The sequence below is a fragment of the Schistocerca nitens genome, chromosome 4 (assembly GCF_023898315.1).
Source record: "Schistocerca nitens isolate TAMUIC-IGC-003100 chromosome 4, iqSchNite1.1, whole genome shotgun sequence".
NCBI classification, from domain to species: Eukaryota; Metazoa; Arthropoda; class Insecta; order Orthoptera; family Acrididae; genus Schistocerca; species Schistocerca nitens.
The window spans coordinates 719,498,324-719,511,100 of NC_064617.1; the positions used below are offsets into that span (position 1 = coordinate 719,498,324).

At 49.7% G+C, this 12,777-nt stretch overlaps 18 non-coding genes across 18 annotated transcripts; all 18 read left to right on the top strand.

The window, feature by feature from the left end:
- The first annotated feature begins 193 nt into the window (after positions 1-193).
- Positions 194-275, top strand: Trnas-aga (transfer RNA serine (anticodon AGA)). The gene has a single exon. It is a non-coding gene; the product is annotated as a tRNA-Ser (tRNA).
- Positions 276-619: 344 nt separating this feature from the next.
- On the top strand, positions 620-692 carry Trnak-uuu (transfer RNA lysine (anticodon UUU)). Its single transcript has one exon. It is a non-coding gene; the product is annotated as a tRNA-Lys (tRNA).
- Positions 693-830: 138 nt separating this feature from the next.
- Positions 831-912, top strand: Trnas-cga (transfer RNA serine (anticodon CGA)). Its single transcript has one exon. It is a non-coding gene; the product is annotated as a tRNA-Ser (tRNA).
- A 736-nt stretch (positions 913-1,648) lies between these two features.
- Trnas-aga (transfer RNA serine (anticodon AGA)) lies at positions 1,649-1,730 on the top strand. The gene has a single exon. It is a non-coding gene; the product is annotated as a tRNA-Ser (tRNA).
- A 344-nt stretch (positions 1,731-2,074) lies between these two features.
- Trnak-uuu (transfer RNA lysine (anticodon UUU)) lies at positions 2,075-2,147 on the top strand. Its single transcript has one exon. It is a non-coding gene; the product is annotated as a tRNA-Lys (tRNA).
- A 138-nt stretch (positions 2,148-2,285) lies between these two features.
- Positions 2,286-2,367, top strand: Trnas-cga (transfer RNA serine (anticodon CGA)). The gene has a single exon. It is a non-coding gene; the product is annotated as a tRNA-Ser (tRNA).
- A 725-nt stretch (positions 2,368-3,092) lies between these two features.
- Trnas-aga (transfer RNA serine (anticodon AGA)) lies at positions 3,093-3,174 on the top strand. The gene has a single exon. It is a non-coding gene; the product is annotated as a tRNA-Ser (tRNA).
- Positions 3,175-3,518: 344 nt separating this feature from the next.
- Positions 3,519-3,591, top strand: Trnak-uuu (transfer RNA lysine (anticodon UUU)). The gene has a single exon. It is a non-coding gene; the product is annotated as a tRNA-Lys (tRNA).
- A 138-nt stretch (positions 3,592-3,729) lies between these two features.
- On the top strand, positions 3,730-3,811 carry Trnas-cga (transfer RNA serine (anticodon CGA)). Its single transcript has one exon. It is a non-coding gene; the product is annotated as a tRNA-Ser (tRNA).
- Positions 3,812-4,548: 737 nt separating this feature from the next.
- Positions 4,549-4,630, top strand: Trnas-aga (transfer RNA serine (anticodon AGA)). Its single transcript has one exon. It is a non-coding gene; the product is annotated as a tRNA-Ser (tRNA).
- Positions 4,631-4,974: 344 nt separating this feature from the next.
- On the top strand, positions 4,975-5,047 carry Trnak-uuu (transfer RNA lysine (anticodon UUU)). Its single transcript has one exon. It is a non-coding gene; the product is annotated as a tRNA-Lys (tRNA).
- Positions 5,048-5,185: 138 nt separating this feature from the next.
- On the top strand, positions 5,186-5,267 carry Trnas-cga (transfer RNA serine (anticodon CGA)). The gene has a single exon. It is a non-coding gene; the product is annotated as a tRNA-Ser (tRNA).
- A 725-nt stretch (positions 5,268-5,992) lies between these two features.
- Trnas-aga (transfer RNA serine (anticodon AGA)) lies at positions 5,993-6,074 on the top strand. Its single transcript has one exon. It is a non-coding gene; the product is annotated as a tRNA-Ser (tRNA).
- A 344-nt stretch (positions 6,075-6,418) lies between these two features.
- On the top strand, positions 6,419-6,491 carry Trnak-uuu (transfer RNA lysine (anticodon UUU)). Its single transcript has one exon. It is a non-coding gene; the product is annotated as a tRNA-Lys (tRNA).
- A 138-nt stretch (positions 6,492-6,629) lies between these two features.
- Trnas-cga (transfer RNA serine (anticodon CGA)) lies at positions 6,630-6,711 on the top strand. The gene has a single exon. It is a non-coding gene; the product is annotated as a tRNA-Ser (tRNA).
- Positions 6,712-7,448: 737 nt separating this feature from the next.
- On the top strand, positions 7,449-7,530 carry Trnas-aga (transfer RNA serine (anticodon AGA)). Its single transcript has one exon. It is a non-coding gene; the product is annotated as a tRNA-Ser (tRNA).
- Positions 7,531-7,874: 344 nt separating this feature from the next.
- Trnak-uuu (transfer RNA lysine (anticodon UUU)) lies at positions 7,875-7,948 on the top strand. The gene has a single exon. It is a non-coding gene; the product is annotated as a tRNA-Lys (tRNA).
- Positions 7,949-8,086: 138 nt separating this feature from the next.
- Positions 8,087-8,168, top strand: Trnas-cga (transfer RNA serine (anticodon CGA)). Its single transcript has one exon. It is a non-coding gene; the product is annotated as a tRNA-Ser (tRNA).
- The last annotated feature ends 4,609 nt before the right edge of the window (positions 8,169-12,777 follow it).

Here is a 12,777-nt window from a genome sequence, read left to right on the forward strand (position 1 = left end):
TCAGCCGGTAGAGCGCTAGACTTTCAACCAAAGGGTCCCGGGTTCAAACCCCCGTCCAGGCCAAAATTGATACACTGTCGTAACGGCTAATGTGCTGGCAACGGAAGCACTACAGAAACGAGTGAGGCCATGTCGTGTTCTTACGTCAGATTGCTTGAAAAGTTGCACTTGCCGAGAGACGCTTCTGCGACCGGCAGTCGTGGCCGAGTGGTTAAGGCGTCTGACTAGAAATCAGATTCCCTCTGGGAGCGTAGGTTCGAGTCCTACCGACTGCGTCCTTTTTTGTGTCAAGAGGTGAAGAACATCTCCAACGGAACCGTGAAATGAGCGAATACGTGGGAAACACTGCATTCGAGACGCTTGTGAATTTTACAATTGTCCAGTGAGTGTCGACAAAACACGTAGCTCCTCTGCTGAGACGTACAAACTGCTGCAATTTCACTTTACATCGTGTGTCAGCTTTCTTCGATAGTCTGTTACGACCCTAGCGTAATGAGTTTATAGACAGCAGTCAGACGACGTTTTAATAGTAACAGCTCCACGCAACGACTACCCAACAGTAAAGGACATGAGGCAATGTGTCAGTATGCCTAAAGGGAGGGGTGATCAGGTAACGTGAGCCCGGATAGCTCAGTCGGTAGAGCATTAGGCTTTTAACCTAAGGGTCCAGGGTTCAAGTCCCTGTTCGGGCGGAAATTTTAATACCTTGGTAGCCGCACGTCTCGTAGCGGTGTAAGCACTACGGAAAAGAATGCTGCTACGCCGTTTCCTGGCACTGCAGTGCTTTAAACAGTAGCAGTTGCATGTGTCGGGAGGATCTTCCGCTACTGGCAGTCGTGGCCGAGTGGTTAAGGCGTCTGACTCGAAATCAGATTCCCTCTGGGAGCGTAGGTTCGAATCCTACCGGCTGCGTGTGATTTTGCGTAAAAACGAGCAGAAATTTTCGCACACATGTGACATGCGTGGGTGAAAGCGGATCCAAACCAGTGACACCATTCTCAACAAGACGGAAATTTATGTTTCAGAATACTGTTTCGCGACGGCCGCTGTCTGTTGCGGCTCTCGGTTTACCTCGCACGGACGCTAGTACTGCAGAAATCAGTCGCAGGCCCACGAACGCGCCCCCGTCATTTTGTCGCGCCGTCGCCGTGTTCGTGAGTACGCAGATGTGCTTCAAAGTGTTGGACAGAGCGAGCATTCATTTCTTGTTAAGAATCGCAATTCAATTCATTCGAGTGTGGCAAAAGCAGTGGTGCAGCGTTTTCCTTTCTTAAGATCTCGCAGCTGCTTGCAAGTATGTCCATCGTTTAAGACGACAGAAAAGTAGCGTCAGCGGTGCGTCAGTGGGAAGTCGGTGAAGTCGCCATTGGAGCCATAAGCCAGTAATTACGACACGCGAATCACTCAAACACCATGCAGCATGTACCACAATGCTCGGCCGAGGGACCGGGTAGCTCAGCCGGTAGAGCGCTAGACTTTCAACCAAAGGGTCCCGGGTTCAAACCCCCGTCCAGGCCAAAATTGATACACTGTCGTAACGGCTAATGTGCTGGCAACGGAAGCACTACAGAAACGAGTGAGGCCATGTCGTGTTCTTACGTCAGATTGCTTGAAAAGTTGCACTTGCCGAGAGACGCTTCTGCGACCGGCAGTCGTGGCCGAGTGGTTAAGGCGTCTGACTAGAAATCAGATTCCCTCTGGGAGCGTAGGTTCGAGTCCTACCGACTGCGTCCTTTGTTGTGTCAAGAGGTGAAGAACATCTCCAACGGAACCGTGAAATGAGCGAATACGTGGGAAACACTGCATTCGAGACGCTTGTGAATTTTACAATTGTCCAGTGAGTGTCGACAAAACACGTAGCTCCTCTGCTGAGACGTACAAACTGCTGCAATTTCACTTTACATCGTGTGTCAGCTTTCTTCGATAGTCTGTTACGACCCTAGCGTAATGAGTTTATAGACAGCAGTCAGACGACGTTTTAATAGTAACAGCTCCACGCAACGACTACCCAACAGTAAAGGACATGAGGCAATGTGTCAGTATGCCTAAAGGGAGGGGTGTTCAGGTAACGTGAGCCCGGATAGCTCAGTCGGTAGAGCATTAGGCTTTTAACCTAAGGGTCCAGGGTTCAAGTCCCTGTTCGGGCGGAAATTTTAATACCTTGGTAGCCGCACGTCTCGTAGCGGTGTAAGCACTACGGAAAAGAATGCTGCTACGCCGTTTCCTGGCACTGCAGTGCTTTAAACAGTAGCAGTTGCATGTGTCGGGAGGATCTTCCGCTACTGGCAGTCGTGGCCGAGTGGTTAAGGCGTCTGACTCGAAATCAGATTCCCTCTGGGAGCGTAGGTTCGAATCCTACCGGCTGCGTGTGATTTTGCGTAAAAACGAGCAGAAATTTTCGCACACATGTGACATGCGTGGGTGAAAGCGGATCCAAACCAGTGACACCATTCTCAACAAGACGGAAATTTATGTTTCAGAATACTGTTTCGCGACGGCCGCTGTCTGTTGCGGCTCTCGGTTTACCTCGCACGGACGCTAGTACTGCAGAAATCAGTCGCAGGCCCACGAACGCGCCCCCGTCATTTTGTCGCGCCGTCGCCGTGTTCGTGAGTACGCAGATGTGCTTCAAAGTGTTGGACAGAGCGAGCATTCATTTCTTGTTAAGAATCGCAATTCAATTCATTCGAGTGTGGCAAAAGCAGTGGTGCAGCGTTTTCCTTTCTTAAGATCTCGCAGCTGCTTGCAAGTATGTCCATCGTTTAAGACGACAGAAAAGTAGCGTCAGCGGGAAGTCGGTGAAGTCGCCATTGGAGCCATAAGCCAGTAATTACGACACGCGAATCACTCAAACACCATGCAGCATGTACCACAATGCTCGGCCGAGGGACCGGGTAGCTCAGCCGGTAGAGCGCTAGACTTTCAACCAAAGGGTCCCGGGTTCAAACCCCCGTCCAGGCCAAAATTGATACACTGTCGTAACGGCTAATGTGCTGGCAACGGAAGCACTACAGAAACGAGTGAGGCCATGTCGTGTTCTTACGTCAGATTGCTTGAAAAGTTGCACTTGCCGAGAGACGCTTCTGCGACCGGCAGTCGTGGCCGAGTGGTTAAGGCGTCTGACTAGAAATCAGATTCCCTCTGGGAGCGTAGGTTCGAGTCCTACCGACTGCGTCCTTTTTTGTGTCAAGAGGTGAAGAACATCTCCAACGGAACCGTGAAATGAGCGAATACGTGGGAAACACTGCATTCGAGACGCTTGTGAATTTTACAATTGTCCAGTGAGTGTCGACAAAACACGTAGCTCCTCTGCTGAGACGTACAAACTGCTGCAATTTCACTTTACATCGTGTGTCAGCTTTCTTCGATAGTCTGTTACGACCCTAGCGTAATGAGTTTATAGACAGCAGTCAGACGACGTTTTAATAGTAACAGCTCCACGCAACGACTACCCAACAGTAAAGGACATGAGGCAATGTGTCAGTATGCCTAAAGGGAGGGGTGATCAGGTAACGTGAGCCCGGATAGCTCAGTCGGTAGAGCATTAGGCTTTTAACCTAAGGGTCCAGGGTTCAAGTCCCTGTTCGGGCGGAAATTTTAATACCTTGGTAGCCGCACGTCTCGTAGCGGTGTAAGCACTACGGAAAAGAATGCTGCTACGCCGTTTCCTGGCACTGCAGTGCTTTAAACAGTAGCAGTTGCATGTGTCGGGAGGATCTTCCGCTACTGGCAGTCGTGGCCGAGTGGTTAAGGCGTCTGACTCGAAATCAGATTCCCTCTGGGAGCGTAGGTTCGAATCCTACCGGCTGCGTGTGATTTTGCGTAAAAACGAGCAGAAATTTTCGCACACATGTGACATGCGTGGGTGAAAGCGGATCCAAACCAGTGACACCATTCTCAACAAGACGGAAATTTATGTTTCAGAATACTGTTTCGCGACGGCCGCTGTCTGTTGCGGCTCTCGGTTTACCTCGCACGGACGCTAGTACTGCAGAAATCAGTCGCAGGCCCACGAACGCGCCCCCGTCATTTTGTCGCGCCGTCGCCGTGTTCGTGAGTACGCAGATGTGCTTCAAAGTGTTGGACAGAGCGAGCATTCATTTCTTGTTAAGAATCGCAATTCAATTCATTCGAGTGTGGCAAAAGCAGTGGTGCAGCGTTTTCCTTTTCTTAAGATCTCGCAGCTGCTTGCAAGTATGTCCATCGTTTAAGACGACAGAAAAGTAGCGTCAGCGGTGCGTCAGTGGGAAGTCGGTGAAGTCGCCATTGGAGCCATAAGCCAGTAATTACGACACGCGAATCACTCAAACACCATGCAGCATGTACCACAATGCTCGGCCGAGGGACCGGGTAGCTCAGCCGGTAGAGCGCTAGACTTTCAACCAAAGGGTCCCGGGTTCAAACCCCCGTCCAGGCCAAAATTGATACACTGTCGTAACGGCTAATGTGCTGGCAACGGAAGCACTACAGAAACGAGTGAGGCCATGTCGTGTTCTTACGTCAGATTGCTTGAAAAGTTGCACTTGCCGAGAGACGCTTCTGCGACCGGCAGTCGTGGCCGAGTGGTTAAGGCGTCTGACTAGAAATCAGATTCCCTCTGGGAGCGTAGGTTCGAGTCCTACCGACTGCGTCCTTTGTTGTGTCAAGAGGTGAAGAACATCTCCAACGGAACCGTGAAATGAGCGAATACGTGGGAAACACTGCATTCGAGACGCTTGTGAATTTTACAATTGTCCAGTGAGTGTCGACAAAACACGTAGCTCCTCTGCTGAGACGTACAAACTGCTGCAATTTCACTTTACATCGTGTGTCAGCTTTCTTCGATAGTCTGTTACGACCCTAGCGTAATGAGTTTATAGACAGCAGTCAGACGACGTTTTAATAGTAACAGCTCCACGCAACGACTACCCAACAGTAAAGGACATGAGGCAATGTGTCAGTATGCCTAAAGGGAGGGGTGTTCAGGTAACGTGAGCCCGGATAGCTCAGTCGGTAGAGCATTAGGCTTTTAACCTAAGGGTCCAGGGTTCAAGTCCCTGTTCGGGCGGAAATTTTAATACCTTGGTAGCCGCACGTCTCGTAGCGGTGTAAGCACTACGGAAAAGAATGCTGCTACGCCGTTTCCTGGCACTGCAGTGCTTTAAACAGTAGCAGTTGCATGTGTCGGGAGGATCTTCCGCTACTGGCAGTCGTGGCCGAGTGGTTAAGGCGTCTGACTCGAAATCAGATTCCCTCTGGGAGCGTAGGTTCGAATCCTACCGGCTGCGTGTGATTTTGCGTAAAAACGAGCAGAAATTTTCGCACACATGTGACATGCGTGGGTGAAAGCGGATCCAAACCAGTGACACCATTCTCAACAAGACGGAAATTTATGTTTCAGAATACTGTTTCGCGACGGCCGCTGTCTGTTGCGGCTCTCGGTTTACCTCGCACGGACGCTAGTACTGCAGAAATCAGTCGCAGGCCCACGAACGCGCCCCCGTCATTTTGTCGCGCCGTCGCCGTGTTCGTGAGTACGCAGATGTGCTTCAAAGTGTTGGACAGAGCGAGCATTCATTTCTTGTTAAGAATCGCAATTCAATTCATTCGAGTGTGGCAAAAGCAGTGGTGCAGCGTTTTCCTTTCTTAAGATCTCGCAGCTGCTTGCAAGTATGTCCATCGTTTAAGACGACAGAAAAGTAGCGTCAGCGGGAAGTCGGTGAAGTCGCCATTGGAGCCATAAGCCAGTAATTACGACACGCGAATCACTCAAACACCATGCAGCATGTACCACAATGCTCGGCCGAGGGACCGGGTAGCTCAGCCGGTAGAGCGCTAGACTTTCAACCAAAGGGTCCCGGGTTCAAACCCCCGTCCAGGCCAAAATTGATACACTGTCGTAACGGCTAATGTGCTGGCAACGGAAGCACTACAGAAACGAGTGAGGCCATGTCGTGTTCTTACGTCAGATTGCTTGAAAAGTTGCACTTGCCGAGAGACGCTTCTGCGACCGGCAGTCGTGGCCGAGTGGTTAAGGCGTCTGACTAGAAATCAGATTCCCTATGGGAGCGTAGGTTCGAGTCCTACCGACTGCGTCCTTTTTTGTGTCAAGAGGTGAAGAACATCTCCAACGGAACCGTGAAATGAGCGAATACGTGGGAAACACTGCATTCGAGACGCTTGTGAATTTTACAATTGTCCAGTGAGTGTCGACAAAACACGTAGCTCCTCTGCTGAGACGTACAAACTGCTGCAATTTCACTTTACATCGTGTGTCAGCTTTCTTCGATAGTCTGTTACGACCCTAGCGTAATGAGTTTATAGACAGCAGTCAGACGACGTTTTAATAGTAACAGCTCCACGCAACGACTACCCAACAGTAAAGGACATGAGGCAATGTGTCAGTATGCCTAAAGGGAGGGGTGATCAGGTAACGTGAGCCCGGATAGCTCAGTCGGTAGAGCATTAGGCTTTTAACCTAAGGGTCCAGGGTTCAAGTCCCTGTTCGGGCGGAAATTTTAATACCTTGGTAGCCGCACGTCTCGTAGCGGTGTAAGCACTACGGAAAAGAATGCTGCTACGCCGTTTCCTGGCACTGCAGTGCTTTAAACAGTAGCAGTTGCATGTGTCGGGAGGATCTTCCGCTACTGGCAGTCGTGGCCGAGTGGTTAAGGCGTCTGACTCGAAATCAGATTCCCTCTGGGAGCGTAGGTTCGAATCCTACCGGCTGCGTGTGATTTTGCGTAAAAACGAGCAGAAATTTTCGCACACATGTGACATGCGTGGGTGAAAGCGGATCCAAACCAGTGACACCATTCTCAACAAGACGGAAATTTATGTTTCAGAATACTGTTTCGCGACGGCCGCTGTCTGTTGCGGCTCTCGGTTTACCTCGCACGGACGCTAGTACTGCAGAAATCAGTCGCAGGCCCACGAACGCGCCCCCGTCATTTTGTCGCGCCGTCGCCGTGTTCGTGAGTACGCAGATGTGCTTCAAAGTGTTGGACAGAGCGAGCATTCATTTCTTGTTAAGAATCGCAATTCAATTCATTCGAGTGTGGCAAAAGCAGTGGTGCAGCGTTTTCCTTTTCTTAAGATCTCGCAGCTGCTTGCAAGTATGTCCATCGTTTAAGACGACAGAAAAGTAGCGTCAGCGGTGCGTCAGTGGGAAGTCGGTGAAGTCGCCATTGGAGCCATAAGCCAGTAATTACGACACGCGAATCACTCAAACACCATGCAGCATGTACCACAATGCTCGGCCGAGGGACCGGGTAGCTCAGCCGGTAGAGCGCTAGACTTTCAACCAAAGGGTCCCGGGTTCAAACCCCCGTCCAGGCCAAAATTGATACACTGTCGTAACGGCTAATGTGCTGGCAACGGAAGCACTACAGAAACGAGTGAGGCCATGTCGTGTTCTTACGTCAGATTGCTTGAAAAGTTGCACTTGCCGAGAGACGCTTCTGCGACCGGCAGTCGTGGCCGAGTGGTTAAGGCGTCTGACTAGAAATCAGATTCCCTATGGGAGCGTAGGTTCGAGTCCTACCGACTGCGTCCTTTTTTGTGTCAAGAGGTGAAGAACATCTCCAACGGAACCGTGAAATGAGCGAATACGTGGGAAACACTGCATTCGAGACGCTTGTGAATTTTACAATTGTCCAGTGAGTGTCGACAAAACACGTAGCTCCTCTGCTGAGACGTACAAACTGCTGCAATTTCACTTTACATCGTGTGTCAGCTTTCTTCGATAGTCTGTTACGACCCTAGCGTAATGAGTTTATAGACAGCAGTCAGACGACGTTTTAATAGTAACAGCTCCACGCAACGACTACCCAACAGTAAAGGACATGAGGCAATGTGTCAGTATGCCTAAAGGGAGGGGTGTTCAGGTAACGTGAGCCCGGATAGCTCAGTCGGTAGAGCATTAGGCTTTTAACCTAAGGGTCCAGGGTTCAAAGTCCCTGTTCGGGCGGAAATTTTAATACCTTGGTAGCCGCACGTCTCGTAGCGGTGTAAGCACTACGGAAAAGAATGCTGCTACGCCGTTTCCTGGCACTGCAGTGCTTTAAACAGTAGCAGTTGCATGTGTCGGGAGGATCTTCCGCTACTGGCAGTCGTGGCCGAGTGGTTAAGGCGTCTGACTCGAAATCAGATTCCCTCTGGGAGCGTAGGTTCGAATCCTACCGGCTGCGTGTGATTTTGCGTAAAAACGAGCAGAAATTTTCGCACACATGTGACATGCGTGGGTGAAAGCGGATCCAAACCAGTGACACCATTCTCAACAAGACGGAAATTTATGTTTCAGAATACTGTTTCGCGACGGCCGCTGTCTGTTGCGGCTCTCGGTTTACCTCGCACGGACGCTAGTACTGCAGAAATCAGTCGCAGGCCCACGAACGCGCCCCCGTCATTTTGTCGCGCCGTCGCCGTGTTCGTGAGTACGCAGATGTGCTTCAAAGTGTTGGACAGAGCGAGCATTCATTTCTTGTTAAGAATCGCAATTCAATTCATTCGAGTGTGGCAAAAGCAGTGGTGCAGCGTTTTCCTTTCTTAAGATCTCGCAGCTGCTTGCAAGTATGTCCATCGTTTAAGACGACAGAAAAGTAGCGTCAGCGGGAAGTCGGTGAAGTCGCCATTGGAGCCATAAGCCAGTAATTACGACACGCGAATCACTCAAACACCATGCAGCATGTACCACAATGCTCGGCCGAGGGACCGGGTAGCTCAGCCGGTAGAGCGCTAGACTTTCAACCAAAGGGTCCCGGGTTCAAACCCCCGTCCAGGCCAAAATTGATACACTGTCGTAACGGCTAATGTGCTGGCAACGGAAGCACTACAGAAACGAGTGAGGCCATGTCGTGTTCTTACGTCAGATTGCTTGAAAAGTTGCACTTGCCGAGAGACGCTTCTGCGACCGGCAGTCGTGGCCGAGTGGGCAGTCAGCCGGCGGACGCGGTCGAGGTCGGACGTGCTGTGCTGCGCGCCGCGCCGTCGTTGTTTTCGTGTGGTGAGTCACTGCGCTTGCTTCAGTGTCTACCAGTGTTTTGGTGTAATCTGGAAATGAACTCGATTTCGTGATGTCTCAACCGAGTAGGAAAGACACATTGAAGTTTACTTTTGACAGAAACTTTGTCCGACCTAAATCCTTTGAAGTTGAGCAATGGTTAGAAGATGAAGTAAAGATAGGACTTGAGGATATAATCGGGATACATCTTTCGATTGTCAGTAGCACCGTTTTCGTTAAATTAGCTCGATCAGACATGTGTGAGAAAATAGTTGAATCTTGTGGTGGTATCCTCAAATTTAAACATAGCGATGGCAATGTGGGTGAAGTTGTTGTTTCGCATGCCGGCCTAGGAATACGGACTGTTCGACTCTTTGAACTTCCATTTGAAATAACCGGTGAACAGATCAACGCAGTGCTCTGTCCCTACGGTAAAATCATCAGCAATATTGCGGAACGTTGGTCTAGTGCACATAAATTCCCGGTTCTTAATGGGGTGCGGCAATTGAAAATCGAGCTGCAGAAGCACATCCCGTCTTATGTTAACATATGCGGGTATCGTGCGATAGTAATGTACGATGATCAGCCCCGAACGTGTGCCGCATGCAACTCGACAGGTCACGTGCGTGCCGAATGCGTGCAGAGGCGAGTGGCGCAGCTGCCTGCCGGCGAGGCAGCCAGGCCCCCCGCGATGACAACACTGCCTGTGACGTACGTCGCCGTGGCGCGTGGGCATTCGGCTACATCCACGGTCACCGAAATCAGTGAAAATACTGTTGTGCCTGCGCCAGTGACGCAAATGGGGACTGTTGCAACGCCGGAAGAGACCCCACCTAAACCCATAGAAGTATCGCCGTCCGTAGTAGTCACAGAAGAACAGGCATCCGACATGCAAACGGCTGCGTCCCAATCGGCCGCTGCTACTCCACGGGGGGAATCTCCAGCAGGTTCCGATCAAGGCCCACACAATCGTACGTCTCCCAGAAAAACTAAAAAACGGAGAGTTGCCCGCCAGGGTGCAGAACAGATTGCACCGGTTCTGCGCGAAAAGGCTAAACAGATAGGTGAACAACTCAGTGACAAAGCATCTGATAGCACAAACCATGATCATCCCTCAGCCAGTTTACCATCAGTCCTTGACAATGTCTCAGATGCTCTCCCTCTGAACCCTGAACAGTCAGCTCAACTCCGAACCGACTGTGATGTCCGCATGGTCAAACTCTATCCTGCACCAGAGTCGGTAACGACCTCGACACAACCGCCGCCAACTAGTTGGGCGGACGATACAGAATCCACTGCCGAAGTAGACAGTATGGATACTTCCGAAACGGTGACAGCCGTCACTTCAGTCTCCAAAGACGACGATGTTAACGAGAAAGATAACGCCTCGACAGAAACTGCCGCGCAAAAAGAACGCACGACTGATCCCTTTTCAACCGGAGACTATTTTTAACTCTGCCTTTAAAGTGACTGTCAATACATGTTTTTGTTATCTGGAATTGCTTCCAAAGTGCTTCTACGACGTGACTTGTTTTTTCCAGCGTTATTTCTGTTTGATATCGGACTGATTTTAGGTATTGCTCCTGTTTAGTCCACCACTATTCCGCCACAGGCCTATCGACTTGCTACTCTCAATATTAATAAGATACGTAGCGCTCTTAAACTGCAACATTTAAAAGACTTTTTATATGCAGCTGATGTAGACATTTTATTTGTACAAGAAGTAACAGAGATCAGACTTGATTGCTTACCAGGTTATAATGTGATCACTAATCCTGGGGCCGGTTGCGAATTAGGTACAGCTTTTATTGTGAAGGAAGGTATCATTATTACCGACGTCACAAAACTGCCGAACAGTAGGGGCATTGCGGGCACTTTTTATAACAACAGACTAATTAATGTCTATGCCCCATCCGGTTCCAGTAATAGGCGTCAAAGAGCAGAATTTTTTAAAGAAGAAATAGTTCCTCTCTTTGGCGTCCGCCACCCCAATGTCATCTTCGGAGGCGACTTTAACTGTGTCATCAGTGCAAAGGACCAGACTCCCAATCTTAACAAATCACTTGAACTGGAACGAATTGTACGAGACTTGCGCTTAGTTGATTCTTGGGAGCTCAAGCATGGGGCAGCACCTGGGTTTACCCATATCACGACCCATTCGGCAAGCCGACTTGATCGAATTTATGTCACACCCACTTTGAGGAATAACATTCTGCAGTCAGAAGTATGGCCAGTGGCTTTCTCAGATCATGCTGCATACATCTGTACTATAAGTCTAGACCGACAACGGACGTGTCGATACAGGGGCCTGTGGAAATTAAATGTTTCACATCTACAAGACTCGGCGTGTCAAGAAGCCTTCCTCAATACCTGGCGAGAATGTGAGCAACGATTTGCCTCTTATAATTCGGCCATTGATTGGTGGCTGAGGTGCGCCAAACCTAAAATTAGGTGGTGTTTCATGAACTACGCACGGGAAAAGAGCTTTTGGCTTCAAAGGACGATCAATTTCTATTTTCATTGTCTGCGGGAACTGTATATGCTCGGTACTTCGGCTGTCGAGAATTGTCAACGAATTAAGAAAATCCAGGCCAAAATCCTAACCCTAAGGAGGACGCAGCTAGAAGGCTACAAAGTCAGGTCGCGGGTCCAGACAACTGTACACCAAGAACTCACCTCAGTCTACCATATGATCCAAGAAAGTAAGAAAGGGTCCCGTAAAATACTGACGGAGTTAATTGCTGAGGATGGCGCAACGCTGACTACGCACAACGAGATTAAAGCGGCGGTGCTAAACTACTTCACCACCTTGATGTCAAATAAAGAAGTTAACGTGCAAGCGCAGGATGCTCTTTTGAATAATTTGCGCAACAGAGTCAGTCTCGTGGACGCGGAAAAGCTATTAGACGTGGCGACCGAAGAAGACGTGGAATATGTACTCTGGAAAAGTGCTAAGAATAAATCCCCCGGACCTGACGGAATTCCCGCCGAATTCTATCAAAAATTCTGGAACACCATAAAGGCGAAGATCACTTGCATCTGTAACGAACTTCTAGACCACAACAACGTGATCCCCACCAGCTTCTGTGAAGGCATAATCGTTCTAATTAAAAAAACCTCAGGCAGTGCAAACGTAAAAAATCTAAGACCGATAACGCTGCTCAACAGCGACTATAAAATCTTTGCGAGACTTTTGGCCCAAAGGCTTAAATCTACAATGACCAGTATCATTGGCCCTTACCAGACCAGCGTGGGCAAGGATCGGAAAATTCGACAGACTTTGTGCGACTACCGTGATTTAATCTCTATTGCGGAAGTCTGTAAGCTGAAATGTGCCATCATATCTTTGGACTTCGACAAAGCCTTTGACAGGATAAACCACCAGTATCTCTTTCGTACCATGTATGCGATGGGTTTTCCACCTGGGTTCGTCGCAATTATAAAACAGATGGTAGCGACTAATTTATCCAGAGTCATCATCAATGGCCAGCCTACCCGAGCAATCGAGATAGCCAGTTCCGTCAGGCAGGGCTGCCCAATGTCCATGGCGCTTTTTGCGATTGCCATTGAGCCTTTGTTAGCTACCCTGACGCAAAGTTTACAGGGCATCGTCATACATGGATCCCGAGTAGTGTGCAAGGCGTATGCAGACGATGTCGGTTTCCTTGTACTAAATCGAACTGAAGTGGAGACCGCACTACAGCTAGTCAGGCAATATGAGCACGCGTCAGGTGCACAACTAAACTGGACAAAGTCCGGAATATTCAATATTGGCCGCGGCCTAGGATCGCACCCTC